General features: G+C 37.0%; 1 long non-coding RNA gene across 1 annotated transcript in view; it reads left to right on the top strand.

Moving 5' to 3' along the window:
• Positions 1 to 25,083, top strand: part of LOC134533030 (uncharacterized) — a 57,065-nt gene that overhangs the window by 3,175 nt on the left and 28,807 nt on the right. The window contains exon 2 of the long non-coding RNA XR_010075236.1: positions 24,458 to 24,542. This is a non-coding gene — a long non-coding RNA (uncharacterized LOC134533030). The remainder of the gene's footprint in view (positions 1 to 24,457; positions 24,543 to 25,083) is intronic.

The following is a 25,083-nucleotide window of genomic DNA, read 5'->3' as shown; positions in this document are numbered from 1 at the left end:
AAGCTTTCCACAAACTCAACACAGTACTATACATACCAGTTGAAATCCATTTATTTTAATCTGACTAGCTATAATCCTACATTGTGATAAAATCCGGCATTAGTATTAAGTAGAGTTCGCCCTAGGTCACGGTCATATAGATAGATCTGGCAATTTAACTTCATTTCTCCGTCGGCTTAGTGAAACTCCCGGTGGCCTGAGAACTAACGGCGCTAGGAGTAGTTTAACCCATCATTAACATGGTGTTAAATGAGAGCTTCGTATAGAATATATTACTCCTAATTCCGTCTCAATTATTGATATGTTTTCCCAGATTGCTATTCTTTCATTCATTTGGGCGCTTGGTAAATGTCTACTTTGTACCATTGCCTTAAGTTTTTTCCGTATTTGTTAAGTTTAGTTGCTATTTCAGGAATATATGTTTTAAACATCGACGAGTAAGGGGCGTACCGCAGTGGTAAAGTGCATGGTCTGTCATTCTGCCGGCACGGGTTCAATACCTATTAGTACTGCTTTGGTTACATTATCATTTATTTTCTATTTTTCACAATATTAAACTATTAATCTCAATTTAAATATGTTTAAATAGCTAAATTAAATAATTGTGTGATGTTTTGAATAAAATCAAAAACCACGCTCTACAGTAATGCAATTAAAAACTGTATAATTTAAAACAATTCCTGTCTAAATATAACTAATTTACAGTCAACTGTACTATATTGAATATATTAATCTTAAATATTTACTATATGACCGTGCTCTAGGTTCAACTAACTCTTGCTTAATATTAAATATATTATTGATAAAACCGTGATATGTTTTCGGCCAACCAGAAGGCAGAAGCGCTGAACGTTCTACTACGTCGTTATTTGAGATTGCGTGATACGTAATGTTTACCCTCACAACTACAGGTACATTAATTTTCGAAGGCGAACATAAACAAAGGAATAATGTTATGTTTATGTGGGTTGTTGACAGGCTGCCGTGCTACTATTTTGTGTTGTGGAAGGGCTTATCGCTATGACTGTTGAAGGGTTAATAGTATGTTGATTGTGGCCGGGCTTATTATTTCGAAGTTATAGAGAGCGACTTAGGCGTTCATAACAACGGCTACAGTTACCGCTCCAAAATATTGCGAAAGAGTGAAGGCTCTTTACCACCGGGTGGAAGCACAAAATAAAATATTTAAAAAAATGTGTTCGTGAAGTCCACGCGACACAGAAATGAAACTTATTGGTTATTAAATATAGATAGAGAAAAATGATTTACATTTTCAATCACGCTATTCACATAAAAAATAATGACACTTAAAGTTAATTGCACAAAACAATAAATTTTTCACAAGAATAAATAAATTGTAGACAATTTGAATAAAATAAAAGTAAAATTGTAGCATAAATTGTCAGCCGTTACGAAAACTGAGGGATAGACAAACACAAGCAGTGTTACGAGAATTACGTAGCATCACTGCTGCGTCATTTTTTTCTCCTCTCCGTTTTCACTTCCGGCCGTTACAACTAGCATATAGCATGTTACGCTACTTACATATCCCCCCCTCGTCGTTTTCCTATTCGACCGCTAGCGCATGCGTTGGAGTGGCGTCGCCGCTGACGCACTCTCCTCTACCGGTTCCCCCACCACGTACCTAACTATTCCCCTCATGCGATCGGGATTTTCGAACGCTCTAAAATTGTAGGCCCCTCAGAAAAGAAGTTTTACTTCAAAAATATGGGAGCACGCACAACTAACTCAGTCAGCTTGGCACTCACTATGGCCAGTGTTTTTTTTTTTTCCTGAAGCTCTGCACACCGTATGCCTAAGAGCCAGAAGTTATTTTCCAGAACGTTTATAGAAAATCAAACTTTGACTTGCTATAGGCATCGGTTTAAATATGAGAATGTACTCTTTTATTTCAATAAATTATATATTTGAAAGTATTATGAAATAGCATGCGCAATAATTGTTAAATAAATTTTATTTTTCGATCAGTACAGTGTACATGCATATTACACACTTACGTGTCTGTAAAAGCGCGTAATATTTTTTGTAATGGTAAATTTACAGCTATATAACAACTGCTGAATACATATGCATATTGCCAAAACCTCATTTATTTTACATGAGGTTATTCATCATATAGCGTTTTTTCAACAGTCGAACGAAAGTTATATTCCCATTACAAGATAATTTATAATTGTGCACAATGGTTGTGAAATCAATACGTTTAGAGTGACATTACATAGGTCGTGTTTGTGGGTTTGGTAATCGCCATTTCACTAAATATGATGTTTATATGGTCAGTGGATAGTTATAAAATTAAATGAAGTGCATTAACAGGATTAAGATTTAAAAAAATTAAAATATTTTTGAAAGAAGAAAATTTGTATCCTTATTCATAGTTTGTTTCAAATTACTTAATATTTCATTAATATTATCTGGATTATACATACGCTGTAGATATAAAATCAGATACCACGGAGTAAAAATACACCCATTGCTATGGCAAATTTACTAAAACATAGGAAATGTACTGATACTTACTGACGGTATTTTTTCCCCTCTTGAGAACACGATTAAAAATACACCAACCTGCAGAGGTGTAAAATTACACCAACATTAGTGGAGACACTGCTGCCACATACATATACAGTAGTTTAAAATTACAATTTTTTTTTTTTTTTTTTTACAGATTACGAATTTTTTTTTTAACCGCATGAGAGGATATTAATGTCACCTGTCGGACAGTGTGGCTCTGTGCATACCGAACCAACCAGTAGCCGTGCCTATGTTGTGTGAGGGTGAGCACCCATATAGTTTTACCATAACTTTAGCCATGCCTATAAAAACACAAATTGCTAACATATCAAGAAGATGTTATAAATTCTGAAGGATTAAATGAAAAATGTACTTAAAAACATTTTTTGCACATCAAATTTTAAAAACATCAGGTCTCAGAAGTAGTGTTTACAAGCTGCTGGTTAGCTGCTGCGGGTAAAATCATACTTAAAATATTTATTTATTTAACCTACCAACATAAGTTGTTGTTTTTATCAAGAAATTTCATTGGTAAAAACTAACACCTAAGAATTCATTCGTGATACGATTTCGCACAAGTCGTGTGCATGGTTTACTATGCTCTCGCTTATTATTATTATTATTTATTAAATTATGAACCCACGTCGGGCGCATCGCAGCTTTGACGCGCACGCAATAACGTTTTCGCTTGAAAGCAGGGCCTGCGACCTTGAGAAGGGAAAAAAAAGGGGGGGGGGGAGGGCAAACTCTCCGGGTCCCGGTTGCATTTCAAGACTTTTTTAAAGCGTGGTTTTACCCTGATACCAGGACGAAAATTACAAGTCTGAAAACCGTAAACTATGCGATATGCTCATTATCATGTTTATAGTTGTGGTCACAATCAACTTAGTAAAATTGAACCTGTCTGCAAGTAAGTTATGATAACAGACTACAAGGAGAGAGAGAGAAAAAAAAGATATTTTGTTTTATCATAGATGAGGAGGAGGCTGTGTAATCGTTTTGTGGTAAAATGTTAAAAACCTGATGAGTCAATGAAAAATCTGCCTGCCACGACAGGTGGATGGATGTGTGAGGGAGATGTTATTTCAAGATAATGTGCGGGGCAACTTATGTTACAGCAGTTAACTTAGATTTTTTTACTCTTTTTGACTTGTCTGCCGTGTTCATTTTTTTAGTAGTATTAGGAGTCGTTGGAGGAGCAGGACGAGGATTCGGAGGACTAGGACGAGGATTTGGAGGAGGAGTAGGACGAGGATTTGGAGGAGTAGGACGAGGATTTGGAGGAGGAGTAGGACGAGTATTTGGAGGAGTAGGACGAGGATTTGGAGGAGGAGTAGGACGAGGATTTGGAGGAGGAGTAGGACGATGATTTGGAGGAGGAGTAGGACGAGGATTTGGAGGAGGAGTAGGACGAGGATTTGGAGGAGGAGTAGGACGAGGAGTTGGAAGAGTAGGATAGGGTAGGTGACCCAAATATGAGACCCGGCCTTAATATGAGACCCTTGGTTATCTTGACAATTAAGGGCTGCTACCTATCAGCCGCTCTTGGAACTACCAGCAGCCTCCATTTCCCGACCACGGATAGAGTGAGACTTATCTGACGCGCGCGAGATCCATAATAACAGTTTATACGATATTCTTCATTTTGAGTTTTCGTGAGTGGCATCTTGCAGCTTTATTATCAACATAGAGGTACGTTTATATTAATTATCCATTCATACTCTCTTATGAGCAATGAAATAAGCTTCCATGAGTATAAATAAGGAACTATGGCAGTTTAAAATTTCAGCCTTGTTGTTGAGTTTTGTAGCGGCCATTATAAGGTGCCTAATATGAGACCACGTACATGTCCTAATTTGAGATAGGGTCTCATATTAGGAGTAAGGGTCTCATATTAGGTGTTTTAGATTTTAAAAAATACTGTCGCTGTAAGAACAGTAACTAATAAGTTTAATTTTATATAAAATATCTTAAAATTTTGTAATAGAACATAGTTAGATATGTAGGCCCTACTGAGAAGGCCAGGGAAAGCCACGTTTAGATCATCTGCTTACCTCCACCCTCATCACATAAGATGCAGCCATTGGACGTAGGTTTTATGTTCCCCCTCAAGACATATTATGCTCAAGAAGTAGAAGACTGGCTGCGCCAAAACCCAAATCATGTTGTTACAAACTTTACAGTGGCTAAAATTTGCAGTGCTGCATACCAAAAAGCAGCAACAATGGAAATACATGTTAATTCTTTTAATAAAACGGGCCTGTTTCCATTTAACCGAAACATATTTCGTATTTATGAATTTGGTGCTTTCTCTGAATCATTAAATGGCCAAGAAACTAAAGAAGAAAATTGAGCTCAAGAGAATTCAGATACAGCCATTTGTAGACAAGACGAGAGCCACCCAAGAGAAACTTCGATGCAGACAGATCAGCCATGTTGCAGCAGTGCAGTTAGGCCCTTTATCAGAACTGTAAATATTTCACCACTACCAAATTTTCCTTCAAAAAAAATCCAGTAGATGTGGCAGTGCTAATGTTATCACATCATCGCCATACAAAACAAGATTGGATGAAAATGTTGCAAGAAAGAAAAAGGCTGAAGCTCGTAAGAAATTGGTTCTTGGAAAACAGAAAGGAAACGAAGCTAGACCTATACAAACTAGATCTCGCAACACGGACAAATTATGGATAACTACCAAATCATTCATCGCTGTAGATTCTGAGGATTCCAGTGACGAAAATACTTCGCTGCATGACAGTTTAAATGAAAGTGATGGATCTGAAAGTGATGATGATGCAGAGTGTTATGCTGCTGCCTTTTCTCAGAGGACAAACATGGCGAGAAATGGCGGCAGTGCCTCAAGTGCTATGGGTGGGCTCATGAAGTTTGCGGAGCTGATCCATGTTTTGTGTGTCCTATGTGTAACAAATAAAAGTGCAAAAAGTGACTAAATGATATCAAATATGGAATTTGGAACATAATGTAGGGGATGTCTCATATTAGGATTACGTTTTTGTTTTCATAAAATTTTGAATTTTTTAATTTCTTAGTTTAATTACTTTCTGTTTTAATACAAGTGCTCAATCCTGTTTTTAAGTAAAAGTGCATTACATAATATATCATCATAGATAAATAAATCTAGCAATAGTGGTTTTAATAAAAAAATATAAATATTTTTTAAAAAGGGGTCTCATATTCGGTACACTTGCCCTATATAAACTAAAAGTTGATATATATATATATATATATATATATATATATATATATAGTGGACACGCTAACTGCCGCAATTATTCACAATCTCCTCCAAACTGATACATAACACCTAATTGTTCAAAATCTCTATCGATTACGCTAATAGGCAATATCCTAACAAAGGGGTAGAAATGGGGAAGTTTTTTTGAAAAACAGAAAAATCGCTGTAACTCCCATAATATTGAAAATTTCACATCAGTTTGAACATATTATAACTCGTGGGAGTATTACCAAAAACTTATGTCTGATAAAATTTTTGTTACGACCAACCATAACTGCAAGGAGTGCAAAAAACAAGGGCTGTAGGACAAAAAAAATAACTGGTGCACCATCGAATCCGTTCATATTGTTTGTAAATCTTTTAATTTTGTTATAAAACTTTTGTCTGAAACAATTTTTGATACTAAAAACCATTATTGCGGGGTTGGAATGAGAAAATACATAAAACTCCCAAGCCGGTACACTATCGAATCCATTCTTATTTTTGTTCAACTGTCTAAATATTGACTAAAACAATTGTTAAAATAATTTTTGGTTTCCTCAACCATTACTGCAAGGGGTGGAAATAATGTTTGTAATTATAAAAAATCATAATTTTTTGAATAGATTATACCATCATATCCGATATAGTTTATTGTATGAATCCTAAACTTGCATCTAAAACTTTGGCTTGAACAAATTTTGATGAAACGAATTATTACCGTAAAAACTAGGGTTTGAAATTGAAGGAATTCATTATGTTTTTTACTACCAGAGAATAACGTGGTACACCGAAAAACTTTGTATGGCTTACAGTTGTACATAAAATTTTCAATATTATAGTTTTTCTAACACTAATCTCTTTAAATTCATTCTACAAATATTATGGTTTCTGTAAAACAAAACATTAGTTTATAAAATTTATTAAATATATTTAAATATTTTGGGGGAAATTGAGATAGGTTAGTTATATCATTTTTTTGGCTGCATTTAGGTATAACACACAAACGTCATGCAAAATTTCATGATATCTTGAATAGTTTCCAAGAAAAATATTTTTAAAGTTCTGGGTGCACTGTAAAGACGCAATCAGATATTGTAATAGGAACAATATAGGAAACTCGTAAGAAATACGCCAGACAAGTGACGTCAGCAAACCTGGCGGCGTGGAGTGTAACTTAACACTTTTTTACAATGTGTATTTTTAAGTGCGTGAGAGTAATGACATCTAGCAGCGTGGAGAGAAATTTTTTTGAAATAATGCAGTAAATTTGTCTCACGTTTCCCATATTTGGCGCAATTTCGGAGGCTTCGGATAGCGTTAAATAAATAAATATATTAATTTAAATATCTATAAGAGATTGAGCAAAACAATTTTGCATGTGTTATCAGGATAGTAATAGAATCAATTGTGCCTAGTTTAATCAAAATCTGAGGAGGTGGGTGACTTGACGTTGAATGACCCTGCCCCCAGGGCCGGATTTAGGGGAGGGCAACCGGGGCGAAAGCCCCGGGGCCTCCACAAACGGAGGGCCCCCACAAATCCTTTGATATTCTTTTTTCGCTGTTTTACCTTTACCTACAGTACTCTGTACATACATGATTATATTATTGTTAAATATTTACAGAAATATTCATCAACACTAAAAATGAATTTTTATAATTCTTGTCTCCGATTATACTTATGTATGTTTTTTTTTTTAATACTCAGAGAATCTACTTGATTTCAAAATAAATTATTTATTGGAAAACTCGACTGAAAAAAATTGTTCATTTTATTTGGAAAATTGGGGCCAGGGGGCCTCCGCTCCTCTGTTGCCCCGAGGCCTCCAGACCTCTAAATCCGGCCCTGCCTGCCCCGTCACTTCCCATGAACCTCACGTTGCGCTCCAGTCGCTGTCGCCGTGCGTCACTGCGAACTGAGTCACACACGCGGCTCTGACTAGTCTTGTCTCACGCTCGGATTGCAGTACAGAGCGACGGCGACCACTGTTGCCACATTGATGCTACCCAGCTTGTTGATATTAAAAAAATTCTACGTGTAAACATCTCAGCTCTCGGTATACGGCTTTTGGTAGGCGTAATTTCGTGAATGGAACGGAAGTGCGTGACAACGGCGCGCCTGCGCAGAAGTCTCAGAAACCTCGAAAAGATGGCGGACCCGTCTAATTCATTCGTATATATAGAGGTGGACGGGATCTTGAAAGAAGAGGCGGGAAAGAAACCATTGCCGAACTTGGGGAAATATAATTTTTCTCCTAGGGAAAAAAATTTAATAGTAAAAAACTAATTTTTATATTATAAAAACATTATTTGCCGTCATCATCTACGTCACGTAACAAACCGCAACTTTGCACATGTATTGAACAGACAGTAGTACAAAGATATCACAAAAACTCACACAAGACTTACCTGTAAAACTTAATTCAACACTCGGCACACGAGAGAACTAGAAAACTAACAAGTCTTGCAAAATCCAACTCGGTGAATGTTACATTTAGACGATTTACATATATATAGTAAATTTAATAATATGCTTATCATACACATATCTGTTAAAAACATGCATATACATAAAACGTATATAGCTATGCTAAGCCCTTTATTGTATTTAATATTCAAACATGTGTATAAATGTATTCACTGAGTTGGATTTTGCAAGACTACTGTTGGTTTTCTTTGTGTACTTCTGGTTATCCCTGGAAATATTTTGATGGTGTTCTCTTGTGTGCTCCTGGTTATTCCTGCAAGAATTTAGTTGATGTTTTCTCCGTGTGCTTCTGGTTATTTCCACTTCATGCATTTTTTTTTTCAATATGAGAAAGGAAATTTTATTCCAAGTTTCGTTTTCAATTGGTGAATTCCTGTTATCGAATTAATACCAATATTTTATTTAGGCGTAATTCAAATTAAAAAGAGTCATTACTCAGCCTTAAAAAAACAGCCGGGAAACACTATCGTGCAAGACTTATTTCCTTCAACTCGCTCTGAGAGTCGTCGATGTTCCCTCGGCAGAAGCCTGAGCTGCCACACATCTTCAGTTGTACGCCCAAATAATTATTGCATTCGTGCAGCTTCAGAATTTTTTGTTTCACGGGAGAGGTGAGAATCAGTTTACGGCTGCACAATATCTGCTACTAGCGCTGTTGCCAAATATATGCAAAAAAAAAACACAAATGTTTGGGACACAGCTTTATACTTAAAAAATTTTTTTTTAAGTGTATTTAAAGAAACATGTTTTAAGAGTAAGATTTGGATAAAGATTTTTGGCAATTTTAGTTTCTTGTTGTATTTCATCAAGCGCATAATTTGTTAATATTCTATTCTCTCCTCTAAGCACAGTTATTGTTGTGAAAGCAAGGTATAATGATTTAGAACCAAATTAGTTAACTCAAGTTTACTTACTCTTTAATGGTACACAATTCATACGAACAAAAAACATATTATCACCATGGCAAAAAACAACCGACAAAGAAAGTCATGGATATCAACATCATGCAAACAATGTAAACAATGTATGTATAATATATGAAGTTTGTTCTCAGTCACAACACTCCCGCTAGAACATACTTTGTGAATGTATTAGGTCATTGATTTGAGTCCCATTCCTTGAACACAGAAACGGTGTTTGGTGACTGGCAGGCCTTTGGTCAGCACATCAGCAATCATGCCAACAGAACCTTGATGAATCACGTTGATCACCTTGTCTTCTACAAGCTGACGTATGAAATGATGTTTTGTGTCAATGTGCTTGGTTCTTGCTCTATAACCAGGTGATGTCGCCAAATCAATTGCACTTTTACTATCACACAAAATGTTTATTGCTCCATGTGAACAAATATTGTCTAACTCGCCTATCAATCCTCTAAGCCAAAGTACCTCTTGACATGCTGCGGAGAGTGCCATGTACTCGGCTTCTGCTGTTGACAGCGCTACAGTTCTCTGCTTCTTGCTACTCCAGGTAATGGCACCTCCTTGCATAGTGAAAACGTAGCCAGTAGTGGAACGTCGATCATCGATATCATTTGCCCAGTCTGCATCACAATGTCCTGTAATGTCACTGGATTCACTACTACTGAATTCAAGCTTGACATCTGCTGTACCCTTCAAATAACGCATGATTCTTTTTACAGCCACCCAGTGAGCCTTACAGGGGTTACTACTGAATCTACTAACTGCATTTAATGCAAATCCAATATCGGGCCTGGTTCCCTGATAAACATACATCAAACTTCCAATAGCCTCTTGGTAAGGTACGTTGCTGAACTCTTCAGGTTCTTGTGATTGCAATCCCATATTCTTCGACAGCCTTTGGTTGATGTCACTAGGGCAGACTGCTGGATTGCATTCTTCCAAGTTAAACTTGGACAGCACCTCCTTGATATAACCTTCTTGATCAATCCAGATCTTCCCTGCAGTACGGTCCCGTGTAACTCTTATTCCCAGAATGCATTTGACCTCTCCCAAATCTTTCATCTTGAATCTCTCCATCAATCCATTTTTAATGGCATTTTTGGTTTGGCTGTTGTTGTAGGCAATGAGTAAATCATCAACATAGACAGCTACAATGACGATGCTCCCACTTTCTACCTTAAAATATATACACTGATCTATCATTGAACGAGAGAGCCCAATCTCTTCCAAAGCTCTATTTAGCTTCTGATTCCATGCTCGACTACCTTGTTTAAGACCATATATTGCCTTTGAAAGTTTGCAAACCTTCTCTTCACCTTCTTCAAAACCTTTTGGCTGAGTCATATATATATCTTCCGAAAGATCTCCATGTAGGAAGGCTGTCACAGCATCCATGTGATCAATGTCTAGGTCATACTTTGCAGCCAATGCTAAAATTATCCTTATTGACGAGTGACGAACTACAGGCGCAAATGTCTCTTCATAATCAATTCCTCTTTTTTGAGCACAACCCTTTGCAACCAGCCTGGCCTTATAACGTTCTATTCCTCCTTCTGTGTTCCTTTTGGTTTTGAATACCCATTTGCAGTCGATGGGTTTTCTGTCAGCTGGTAGGTTTACGATTTCCCATGCGTTATTCTGTCTTAATGAGTCAATTTCTTCCTTCATGGCATGAATCCAATGTTTTCTCGCAGAGCATGCTAGAGCTTCCTCCAGAGTCTGAGGATCAGCAGAGTCAACATTAACCTTGTACATGATGAAGTCCTTCATTTGTTTTGGTTTCTGGGCTCTACCAGAACGTCGGAGCCGCTGATCTTGTGTATCATCACTAATTCGTTCCTCGCTACATACATAGTCTTCAATTGCACAGTCTCCCACTTGACTGAAGCCTTCTTGAGCCTCAAAACCCTTAAATTCATTCAAACTATCTGTTTCATGGCATGAATTGTCTTCAACATCATCTGGTACCATGATGGGAATGTCTTCCTTTAACTGGAGAGATGCAGTTGGAATAGGTTTAAACACATCCTTTTCAGCCTCACTGTGAACTCTGTGAACTCCTTCATTCTCAATGAACACTACATCACGACTCTTGATAACTCTTGTAGTTCCCTGTTTGAGAAGTCGATATCCTTTGGAGTTCTCACAGTAGCCTACAAAGATGCATTCTTCGCCCTTTTCACTAAATCGTCTACGTCTTTGCTTAGGAACGTGTGCAAAGGCTTTGCACCCAAAAACTCGCAGATGTCGCAAGTCTGGCTTGCGCCCACTCCAGACCTCCTCTGGTGTTTTTCCAGCTAACACTCTGGAAGGGGAACGATTGTGCAAGTAAGCCGCTGTGTTCACTGCTTCAGCCCAAAAAGAGTAATCCAGCCCTGCCTCGATGAGCAAACAACGTGCCTTCTCCACAAGAGTGCGGTTCAGTCGCTCTGCTAGACCGTTCTGCTCAGGTGTGTAGGGGCAAGTGGTCTGATGTTGGATTCCAAGTTCCTTCAAGATCATCGATAGTCCACTGTTGACATATTCACCCCCATTGTCTGTACGCAATATTTTGACTTGCTTATTTGTTTGTCTCTCAATCATGGATCGAAAATTCTTGAATGTGTCTGTGACTTCACTTTTAGATTTTAAAAAATAGACGAATACCTTTCTAGAGTAATCATCTATGAGAGTGAAGAAATAGCGGGAACCTCCAATCGACAACTCTTCCATTGGACCACAAATGTCAGAATGCACTAACTGCAATGTGTCAAGTGCCCTTGTTCCTTGATGCTTGAATGGGAGTCTTTGCTGTTTGCCTTTTACACAAGTAGTACATGTAGCACTGTCCACGTTCGAAAAATTCAGCCCCGACGCGGATCCATCCCGCAACTGTTTCATACCCCATCGGTTCAAATGACCTAGCCTTCTGTGCCACAGAGCACTGCCAGAAACCGATCTGGTACAATTGACTCTTTCTTCAGATTGGTCCAGCTTGTACATATTGTTCACTAAAGAGCCTGTAGCCACCAGCTCCCAGTTAGTATCATAAATGCAACAACCCTTATCAGAGAACAACACAGTGTGGCCATGCTTGACAATTCTACTCACAGACAGCAGATTAGTTGAAACATCAGGTACATACAAAACTTCCTCTGCCTTAACAGTATCTACCTTTCCAGCTACAGATACCTTCAAGTGTACATCTCCTTTGCTTCTAGCTGGCAGTCTATTGTTATCCGCCATCATGATTTGATCATTTGTATCTTCACGAGTGCCTGATAGCCAGCTGAGTTTTCTTGTAATATGTGCAGTTGCCCCCGAATCAATGTACCATTCCTCAGTATCAGCATTTCCTGTAGTGAGGACAACATTCAGAAAAGCACTGTGACCGGCGCCTTTATTTTCTGTGCCCTTGTGCTCTGAATATCTTGCACGTTCAAATCGTTGGGGGCAATGACGTGCTATGTGGCCATACCCATTGCAGTCAAAACACTTGGGACCCTTGTTGAAATCCCTCCTCGCCTTGGAGCTGTAGAAGGCAGACTCTTGTTCAGGAACTCCTGGTTTTCTTGCAGTTACTTGGACTTCTTGCAATAGTTTGGTCTTAATAGAATCTCCAGTAATAGGCGCTCCTGAACTTTCTAGTCCCATTATCATTGGCCTATAATCATCTGGCAACCCGGCTAACAATAATGTTCCAATCCACTCTTCACTAACCTCAAAATTAATGCCTCTGAGTTTGTGTGCAGTAGTTATAATACTATTGACATACTCTTCTACAGAAGTACAGCTTTCTAACCTAGTCGTAATTAGAGACCTTAACAATCCTACTCTTCTTGTTAACCCTGAATCCTGAAAAGCATTCTTCAACTTGTCCCATGCCTCCTTTGCTGTACAAGTGTCTTGAACATGTACATAATTTACAGAGCTGATTGACAAAATAATCTTTGCCCGAGCGCGTATAATCTTCTTGTCATCCTTTTCTTCACCTGTGACACACTGCCACAATTCTTCATGTTCCAGATAAGTTCTCATTGCAAACTGCCAAGTATTATAGTTTTCCCGTCCGACCAACTTTTCGATCGTCGGCAATGAGCTATGAGCTTGTCCTGCTGCCATATCTAATACCATGTTTTCTTACGTCTATATCATAATTTCATAATATATATCATAATTTCACGTTTCTGGGCCCATAACCTGTTGTGAAAGCAAGGTATAATGATTTAGAACCAAATTAGTTAACTCAAGTTTACTTACTCTTTAATGGTACACAATTCATACGAACAAAAAACATATTATCACCATGGCAAAAAACAACCGACAAAGAAAGTCATGGATATCAACATCATGCAAACAATGTAAACAATGTATGTATAATATATGAAGTTTGTTCTCAGTCACAACAGTTATCAGGAAGACACCATCTTGGTTTCAGCCAATTTTGTAACTTTTTAAACATATTTCTATATTAAACATTGGAGCTCTGATCTACCATAAGATTTAATTAATGGAATGCCTTGTTATTAATAGTGACCTACTGCTACAAATAGTTCCTCCTGTGAAATAATAATTAGTGTTAAGAATTGATAATTTTTTTTGTTTCGTGATGTACCTATACAACTGTAATAACTAACAAAGTGCACTATTTTATGGTCTTGAAAAAATCAACAAAAAGGTAAAATTTATCATATACTAGTATAAAACTGGCAACAGTGGGTGCCATTTGCTCTATGTTGTAATCTAAGAGTGAGACAGACTATAGCTATGATCACTTGCACCTGTGAGATAAAAAAAACTGATCGGGCGTGTAGTTGATGACGTGAGCATCTTCTGTTTCACTTCCTTCGGCCCTCGTCAGCGGTATATGTGTGTTAGTGAGGCGCGATAATAAGCGCGACGCTCGGTGATGCTTCTAGCGCGATATAGCCTCTAAGCGCAAGGCTCTGAACTGGTGCGCAGTCTTCTCGTCGTCACAGGCTAACTGTGAAATTTGAACGGTGACCGTAACATTAAATGGTGGAGAAAATGAAGATAAAGATGTAATGCAATTCCCTTAAGTGCTTTCAAGAATCTGTACCGGTTTTACGTCTAACAACTAATCTAAAAACACGTTTTTTTAACTATTCTAAAAATGAAGTTTAAAAACTTAATCGAAATTACTTTTCGGCCCTCTGAGAATTCTTAAATGCTCTTCGTAAACAGACCCCAACTCAGTTATCTTGAGAAGTTTTTAAATCGCGTGGTTTTTCCAGAATCTGCGTACCGTATGTGTGCCTGGGCAGACTGCGCACTTAGAGCTTACATCAAGGAGCAGGACGTCAGTATGATCTTGGCCTGACTAAGTGTTGCTCACACTCATTGAAGAGTACCACAGTCATCAGGGCTAGAAAATATCATTTAAGGTTTTTAATTTACTTATGAAAATAAGATATCTAACATTGCGAACAATGTCGGTCGGCATATTAAACTCATATAAAGCATACGTACTTTGCTGAACCTACGCTCAAAATTTGGAACAGTAATATGAAACTACAGTAATATATGTTGCTCTACAAAATAGTTGCGCCATTGAATATATATAATATATATATATAATATATATATTATATATTATATATTATATATATATACAATGGTTGCGCAATCCTTTGATCATTAGTATCCAAATATTATTGTCTCCAAACGCATTTAGTTTTCTACTCCTGTGCTTCATACATCCTGATATCGGTTTTTCAACGGTTTTTTTTTAATCACTCCAGGCAAATGCTGAGATGGTTCCGTATTATTTGCAGGTCATGGTCGATTACTTCACAATGATCCCTTATTTGGGACGTGTGTTCCCGTCTCTGGTTACCTCTTTAACGATGCGTTAAACAACAATAAAAGGTTTACTATAACGTTTCAAAGTATTTGAAAGTATATGAGTAGGTACTTAAACCTCGGGAGAACATTCCATGGAAACAAGGGAACCGTATATTTTCCTACTTCCAAGTGTGGTACGTTTATTATTTATACTTATTCTGCAATGGTTATCCAGAGACTCTTTTTAAATTGCGTTATTAATTTCGGACAGATAATACTGTATTTCTGAGGCAAAATGTACCAAAAAGAAAATTCACTCCGCTCTTAAATATGCCGTGATCCAATGTCTAGGCGGACGTGTCGCAACCATTGATACAATTGTTACGGCAAAAATGCTACAGATAGCAGCACCATCGCACAATAATGCAACCGCCTGCGCCTGTCTTTTTTTCTAACAGAAGTTGCGATTATTTCTTTTTATAATTATTAATGTGTAAAAAATGTATTCCATGATAGTTTCGCTATCAAAACGTTTAATTTTGCACACCAACACGCTTGGTACGTCCACCGGTGATCACAAAAAATCACTGTGTACGAGTTAATGTCGCCAGACGCGGGTCCGCCATCGGGATGTAATCAACGAAAACGTGAGCTCTGCGCATGCGCGGAATTTGGACAGCAGAACGGCTACGGATAGGACACCATCCGTTGTTAATATGATTGAAAATAATGTGCGTATTTGCTGTGGTGAACCATTACCCGATACATCAGCGAGTGAAGTGTCCCACTGCGCATCGTTTTCAAGAAGATTTTATTCTCGGCAAGCTTCACGATAAGTGGCACATATATGTAAATATGTACTTCACAACGTTTACTGTTCTTGATTCTTGAAAAGTATCGGTCCACGTTCGTTAACAGTTATCGTAAGTATAGGCCCAGTTCCTTCAAGTTTCGGTACGCCAAATAGAACCGTGGGAATTAAAACAAAACTTTATAATGTTACCTATATTTTGATATGGAGTGTTTTATTCTATTTACTCGTACTTTCAACTTTAAAAACTTTCAAATCATTATTACTTTTAAATACTAAGAATATAGTTTTTATTTATTTTATACCACGTTCTGTGTGTATTGAATCTTGGCTAAACGCAGAAGACAACATGGCTAGGTGATATTTGTGGAATACACGTGCATTTATTGTATGTATTATTATGTATGTATATATGTATGTATGTATGTATGTATGTATGTATGTCTACTGTATGTACTGAAAAGGTGCCTTGAAAAATCTAGAAAACTCAGGGAAATTGACAATATCTAAGTACAAAGCATTAGGCTAGCAATAATTTTTCATACAATATAAACTCGTGATGTATTTCAACTGAATATATTTAAATCATAAAATTATGTTGTTTTTTTAATAATCCTTGTTTTTTGTTAGCATTAATCAAGTGTAATGTATACAACGAAATATGTATTCGAATAACAGTCGACTATCTACTATAGTCTTTAACATGATCACAAAAAATAATGTATGTTTTAAAGATTAATCAGGATTACTAGACTTTGATTGTTGATTGAAATAACTGCAGTATAAACAGTAAATTATGCAGGAAAACATTATTTTATAGTGAAATGGGCATTTTATGCTTGTTCTTTGAAATTTTTGACGTGACAACGTCTAATAAATAGATGAACGCCGGCTCCACGCACGAAAAAGTGTCCCGTTACGCACATTGTTCCGTTACGCTGTGTCCCGTTACACTCATTGTTCCGTTACGCTGTCGGCGAGTGCAGTAATAATAGGTTATGTTACAATCGACTAAAAATTTATGGTGATTCATATAATTGATTAAATATATTTCATTACAGTTTATTTATATGAAAACTTGTTCATATTTATATTTAAACTTTATAGCTAAACGCCAGTTTTTAATATTAATTACAAGTCATCTACACGTGAACTGTTTCGTCGACTGTTTATAAAGTGAAGTGAAAAGTTAATGTAGTTTTCATTGCATATTACAACAACAATTTCGGCAATAAAGGTTAATTATTCTTGCATTCTAAAAATCTGATTACTATTATAATTTCAAGTATTTATTCTTTTATTATTAAAATAAAAATGATTACATTTTATTCACAAAAGTATGCAATCATTTCATCAATGTTTTGTTATGACGTTGTCACGTTAAAATATCGTCCGTAAACCGAGTTTACAGACAACCAATTTTTTTTTCTGATAATTTGTATCGTAGTTTATCCTTAAACCCATGACATAGAGGAAAAATGTAGTTGGGATATTAAAAAATAAGGAAAACTCAAGGAAATTGGCTGATGTAAGAGTGTAAAGAAATGTGTGCTTTTCGTCGTCTCAGTTGCTATTTTACCGGAATAATATTGTTCAAAGTCCTAGAAATAAATTACAGGGCTGCTACTCCACATGCTAACGAAAAATCCATAGTTTTCTCATTCCTATTTGAACGAGATACGATATATTAAATGCATACCTCATGTCGTATTTTTAAACTAGGATAAAACCGCATTCATGTTTCTCAAGTTTGCATTCTTGTAAAGTTATTACGAAGGAAAACAATGCTAAGATTTTATGACTTTTAGTGTTCACTATCTGTTCTTTTTTGTTTACTCTACGGTCACCCCGACAGTGCGGCTGTCTCTGTGCGTTTAAAAGTTTGATTCCTGTGTCATTTGGTAGTGAGACATTGAAACAATATAAATATCTAATTTTAAGTGAAGACCAATTGCAGGTATGGCGTATATGTTCACTAATGCTAAGCCTAAATGCGTGGATTGCAATAGACAGTTTAGGATAAATTTTGCAGACGGCCTCCCACTGTGAACAAAAATGAAAACTATTTTGTTTGATCTTGTTTAACGTTCAAATGGGGCTGTGAAATAAGAATTTTGAATTTTGAGAATTATACTGGTAAAACTTTTTTGGTACTTAAAATGTTAATTTCCCGTTCTCTACTTTTACAACCACCCCATCTCATTACAGCCTTTATTTTTTTTTCTGGTTGGTATTATCATAAAATTTTCAAGCACCCTATTACTCTTAATATTTTGCATACTTTAGGAGTTAAAATGGATTTTTCACAGTTTTATTTTTAAAAAAACTGACATTAAAAATGCTTGGTCCGAATTTTTCCCATTAACGAACGACAAGGTTTTTTCATCTCTGTTTTGTGTGTCAATCTGGAGGTACTTTGAGTAAAATTTCGACAGTTATCTTGTCCTTTTTTGTGGAATGTGTTCATCTTCGCTTGAACCTTCTGTAGAGCGTGCAGCGAGTATTCCTCGTTAGGCACAAGGAACACAGCGGGGCCCGTTATCGGCTCCGTGTTATCATCTCGGCAATGAACCACACTGCCCCGAGAGAGACGAACTGCGTCGTAAGTAAACTAAAACGAGACCGCCTCGTGGCGCGCGACGCATTCACGAACAACTCTCCCACCCGAGCGGCGACCGAGGCGTCTGCAAAACTGAGCAAGGTAGTTTTTTAAGTCTTTTCTTGATGTGGAACGCCTTAGTTCTCGGTGTACAGCTATTATAGAGCATCCCACTCTTAGATTGCAGTGTGGAAGTAAATGGGCGCATTCTCTCTCTCTCTAACACACGCCGATTGCCGTTAGCGCTGTCCTTGTTTCTTCGTGCGTTGTTGCCAAATATCAAACGAAATTAAAATTTTAATATTTGGTCCAAGCTTTTTTCATATGGTATAGCATCGAAATACGCACCAGGCAATGCTTATTTTGAATACTTAACAATATTTTAATGTCCGAAAAAATTAAAAAGACATAACTTAATCACTGCGAACTGTTTTAAGTATTCCGAGATGTTTCACATAAAAAAAAAAACCTTCATGTGTATTTCATTCAGATTTTTTTTTATTAATAAATTAATCCCTTAGGACGCCACCGAACAAATGTTAAGACAAAAACTGTACAGGTTTCACTTGAATAATTTTTTTAATATATAGAAATGCATTTTCTCACAAACTGACACATCAAAAAGTTGACCAGCGGAAATTTTTTTTTCTATTAAAGATAGATGGGGGACGAAAGCGTGAAAAATGTTGACAATGAATTGAATTAGTTTTTAAAAGCAGCTCCATCTCAATTGCTTCTACAGTTTCCGTGTAAATATCTGTTAAAGATGTGTCTTATCAGTACAAGAGCGCGCTGCAATAGAGGTTTCTCTCACAAGCTGCCGTCGTAAGAGGAAACAGGGTCGTGTGTTTAGATAAGTGGGGTTCTGTGCTGCAAGCAATTTCAAATACATGGCTTCCTTAGTCCTATGAATGAAATGTGTGTGAACAGATTCTTGTTGTAAAATAAAGTTAATAAAAAATTCCTTATCGGCACAGCCTAAAGGCGAAGGAAGAATTAGATGATTATATTTATTTACATTAAAAAAAAGTTTTTATATCCTTAAACCCATATTTTTTTTCTTTCCCTTGCAGTAATGGTTGCTACAAAAATATTTCAATCAAATCTTGAACATAATATGTAAAATGTATGAAATAAATACGAAGGAATTTAATAGCGATAATGGTACAAAATTTTGAATTATTTTTCTATCCTTCTCAACACCAAGCATCTTATCAAACATTGTTTTAGACAAAGTTTTGGAAAATAATTATGATATTTACAAACAATTTAAACAGATTTGATAAGGTGTCCACTAAGGCAGTTAAGTTTTTTTGTCCGGTGAAAATTGTTTTCGAACCCATGCAGTTATGGCTGGTCGTATCAAAAATTTATTTAGAAAACATTTTTTGCATTAGGTACTCCGAGTTATACGTTAAAACGGATGCGATATTATTCATATTATGGGAGTTGTTGCGATTTTTCTGTTTTTCAAAAAATCTTCCCCATTTCGACCCAATTGTTCGGATTTTTCCCATAACTTACTCGGCCGAGAATTTCCATTACCGTATTTTATTTATCATTTTGGACATGACTTGTCCAAAAATACGGCATTTTTCGGGCCCATGAAAATATTATATATATATTTATATACATACATATATACATACATATATACATGCATACACATATATATATGGGATTTTTAGAACATAAAAGAAAACTATAAGAAATTTTCGTCTACAATAGGTAGTTTTTATTTGAAATTTACATAAAATTGGCATAATTACAAATTTATATGTGTAATAGTATAACATATTATAAATTACGATATGATTTCTTAAAATGCTTCTTGTTCGATCTGAATTACAAAGACACACATCTCCTGAAATTCGTAATGTGTTAGATAGAGATTTGGCAACAGCGCGCGCTATAAGCCATGTACTGCAATCTAAAGTGGGACGGGCTAGGAGTAATTTCGTGAATGAAACACAATTCGCATGATGTGGTGGATGGCGCAAACCAAAATTCACAAAGCCAAAGGGAACCTTTATAGTATTGACTGTTAAATACAGTTTTAAGAAGATGGGCAGTTTTTCAAAAAAATTCCTTGTCGAAAATTAGTCTAAAGCCGGGATTTAGTTGTTTTTTTTCCTTCTTTCAAGTCTTGTTTTTCGCTTTTATCGAAACCGTTTCATTATATAGTTTAACCTTTCGCTCTGCAAATGCTACTCCGGCAGCGAATTCTGCGGGCGTATGTGGAAACTACGTGTGGTTCGCGTGCAGAAATGTAGTTGAAAACGCAATTTGCGTGTGTTCAACACGCTTGGCATTATTTTCAAGACTTCTACGTTAAATTTCGTGTTCGAGTTTGTTTGTTATTTGCAACATGAGTTGCACTTGAATTTGCTCGTTACAGAGGTTAGCTGTTACACATCTCTCGCGAGCACGGAAAGACTTGCAGACTTTTTTTAATTTTAATTTTTACATTTAGAAGTAAACACAAACAATTTATTGGAATCACCAAAGGTCCGGCCACACACATCCGGGTCGGGTCATTTACTTTTACCAAAAATGGGAACAAAAACTTCCAACAACTTGGATTTACATGTGCTCTTAAAGCACACATTAAGCGCATAGTAAGGGCGCAAGACAGGGTGATCAATCTGACTTTTCTGAACATTTGATGTTCCACTTAACATTATATTCATTTATATAGCAAAAGATATGAAATTTTAACTTCGGTCAACACATTTAGCACTAATTCACGACGTAGAAAAGATTCCCGAAGATTGGTATCTACTATGAGTCGTTGCCAACTTGACGCTACAATTTTTCAACATATAAGGCTTAAGTTTTTATATATATAGACAAAATTATGTTTAATCAGGGACTACTAATCATTAATTGAGCACTAATTACTTCCAAAATTATATTTTGGAAATTCCAGTGGGTGGTCATAACTTAACCTCAATCTATTTACAAACATATATTATACTATAACAATTTTATTTATCAAGCACAAATTTGTAAAGTTTAGCTGCAAACAGCAGCAAAATTTCTGATATGTTCCTGCACAGTGAAACTTTCCTGTGTATTGTCCCAATATTAATAATTTTCAATACTATAGTCTAAAAAAACCTATACTTATTTCAAGCTAAAATTCGCGATCCTTCAATAATCCATCTGATTTTTATTTACATTAATTTAACACCAGGGAAACCAATAATTGTTTTATGATTTGAAATAAAGTCAGATATCTATAATATTTTTTTTTTTACTTGATGACAGTAATTTATTCTTTAACTAACAAGATATTTCTCCAATTGACGATTTGCGAACTGTGCATTTCTGTCCGAGGGGAGCGGAGTTCGAAGAAGTTCATTGCGTGATTCAGCCTAGTATATACTTGGTGACTCACAATTTGTTTGTGAGGTCCATAGTGAGGTGGAGGGGGGGTTTACTGCCCTGTACGTTCTTTAAACGATTCATGCAACGGGTATGTTTTCATTTAATACAATTTCTTGGATATATGGCATTGCGGGAAAAATTAATAAATGCAAAATATAAAATAAAAATGAAATAAACCCACAGATAACAAGCCTAAATCAGCTGATGTCGAACAAATAAACCCAACGATGAATATAAACATGTATTACGGACACAACACCGACAGCTCAGACTAACACATTCAACCTTAAATATCATACAGCAAAAAAAAAAAAAAAAAAAATCGTGGAAGGAATATTGTCATGAAAAAAACAACAGCCCAGACGAACTCTTGGGCTAACAACGACGAGACAGTTTCAACAATAAAAGAAAATGCAGACAGACAACAACACCTGGACAACGCAGCAAATATACGAACACAACAATGAAAAAACAGATATTATGGACAACACCGACGAATACATAAAGTTTCCTATAGCAAAAAAAAATTGCACTGCCTTGCCCTGCCCTACCATTCCATACAACTCGCGGTTTTTCCCTCCCATACATGAGTCACAGGACCTCAGTATATAAAAAATCAATAGAGATATGATTTATACCTTGGTATTCCAAAAATTGGGATGGATTAGTTCAACTTTAGAACAATATCAAAAAGGTGGATAAATCCAAGATGGCGGGGTCTAATCACCCTTAATGTGTATGAATGTGCTCCCAGTGGACCAAGAATCGGGCCTAGTGGCAATGCGAAAGACATGGCTAGAGACAGGCATGACATAGATACACTGCAAACTGCAACTGGTAACCCTTCCACGCGATAGGATTTCGCTTCAAATGAAGTTCACTGTTTCCTTGGCTCCAATCCTTCGAATGGCACATCACTTCACACTTAAACGTCGCAACCGCGGCCATTTTGTAGTTCAAGGGGTCGATTGTTCCGATTCCTTCAAAGACTTAAATAATATCGGACATTTTCTAAAATTTCTTGAGTGCAGTTTGAACAACATTAATTTTTGTGGCGATCTCATGTGTCCCAAAACTATCTTGCCAAGACTTCCGCGCGCATACTTAATTTTTTTTTAATATTTAAACTAACCCATCAAAACTATATTTAGGCTTGACGGATCTCTGACTTCTTGGACATCCCGCTTTTAGAATAATAATAATAAAAAAATAGCGATAATAATTGGTCTGGGCACGAGGAACGTAGACATGAACGTTCCGCGCGGAGGTATCGGGCGGCCAATCACGTAGGTGAATATTAATGAGGTGGAGAGTGGGTGGGGGGAGAGAGAGAGCTGGCCGTGACGCGTCGTGCGTACTATTGTCTAGCCCGGAGGGGGGGGATGGGGGTAGTGGTCGACAGATTATCGATCAGTCGCGGGCCGAGCGCTGACGTGGTCGACCGCGACTCGCCGCGCGTGGAACAGGCCACAACTGGGTCGCTCGCCGGCCTCATCCTAGCGGAACACGTGGGCGACGGACAATTCCTCCCCCCCTCCCCCATACCCCCCCTTCTCCCAAACCTTTCAGCGCCACCTGCCTTCCCGTAGCGTTCTGCTGCCGGCGCGTGCAATATTCATTAGATTTCCCCTCCGTGTTCGCTACGATAACTAAAACATCACCAGACTCCTCCACAGCCGATCCGTCTGCTTGTCAAATATGAAGGTTCGTGTTGATGCTGTAGCGCCGACACACTTTCTACCGGCCTAGTGCTGTGCATCATTGACGGATTTATTCCGACTACGGAACAAGTTGGGGGAAGGTGATTTTCTCCCTTATCCTCATCATGGCTTAGTAAGACTCCATCGGTAATGGCCAGTTCCTATTGTTACTTGAACTGAACGAGTGGCATTGCCAGGTAGCCGAGAACCATATTGTTCGTTGCCGATGAGGAATCATCTGGGGCTGTGAAGGTCAACTTGAAGTGCGGGGTGTGTTTGTGTTGGTGAGTCGGGCTGAATCACGTGCGACATTTCGTCGGTGCTGCTGGCGCGGTATCGTCCCTTATCGGACTGGCGCGTTGAGTCCTCTCGTCGTGCACACTGAGCGCTAACTAACCATGACATTGCAAGGCGGAGAAATCAAGATTACGCATTTTAAGCATTTTCAAGAATCTGTAATGTTTCGTGGCTTAAAATAATTCTGAAAAAAAAAAAAAAAACATACACGCGTTTGAGCAGTATTCACTCTCCTGCACACACACATTAAAAAAAAAAAAAAAAAATCGGAAACAGAACTACTCATACGCTATCAGCGTATTCTTAAATGCTTTTCGTAAACAAGCACCACTCGGATATATCTTGAGCAGTTTTCGAATCGCATGTTTTTTTTTTTTCCTGAAGCTCTCTGCACACCGTATGTGCTGCGCCCATAGATGAGAATAAATAAATTTTGAAATTGTTTAGAATGCAGCCAGGTAATTTTTGAATGCTCACTTGATATTTTAACTATTCCTTTCTAAGTGATTCCGTACATATCTCTCGATTGCCTAAAATCGAACCCAACACATATTTGAAGCTTGGAGAATAAGTAGTTTTTTTTCCCCAGAGACTATCGATGTAGGATCGTACTTAGGTACATGATAACAAAAAACAGCTCTATTTTTAGTATGTATTTTAACCTTGTTTTTTTTTTTTTTTTTTTTTTTTCAGACTGGATGCGAGCTGGTTTTGGAACCTAAAGGAATGAGCCGTCGAACTCTTTCCGAGCAGCGCCCTAAATGGTACATCCTGGAAGGTGAGTGGGTTATGATAATCGTATACTCTAGATGAGACACAAGTTTGTGGCGAGGTTTTAGGAAATTGAGAGACGGATTGATGTGTAAACGGGGTGGGAGTTAGGAACAGAAAGACGTCGTATTCGTTTTAACAGTTCACATAAATATAATCCTTCGTTTAATTCACAAAATTTTTCTTCGTTAAAGTATAGTAATTATTTTAGAAGAATGCTACAAAATTGATTCCTCTGTGAAGTCAGTGGCGTTTAGTATTGAGTTATTTATTTATTTTTGGAATGACTAATCTAAAATGATATTGCGAATATATACTACATATTAGTAGGTTGTAAGGGCCGAAGGCCCCCGTTTAAAAATGATGAATACAACAAATGCTTGTATTTAATATACACTAAATTATCAAAAATTAAATGTCTTTTAATTTTATGCAGGTTGTAATAATTATATATTATATATATGAAATTATAAAAAAATTTTTGACAAATCTTTATATATATATTTCTTGTGTGCGTGTGTATGTCACTGAACTCCTAGACGGCTGGA

The sequence above is a fragment of the Bacillus rossius genome, chromosome 6 (genome assembly GCF_032445375.1).
Source record: "Bacillus rossius redtenbacheri isolate Brsri chromosome 6, Brsri_v3, whole genome shotgun sequence".
Classification (NCBI taxonomy): Eukaryota; Metazoa; Arthropoda; class Insecta; order Phasmatodea; family Bacillidae; genus Bacillus; species Bacillus rossius.
The sequence above is the reverse complement of the archived record's forward strand: the minus strand, read 5'-3'. Positions and strand labels throughout refer to the sequence as shown.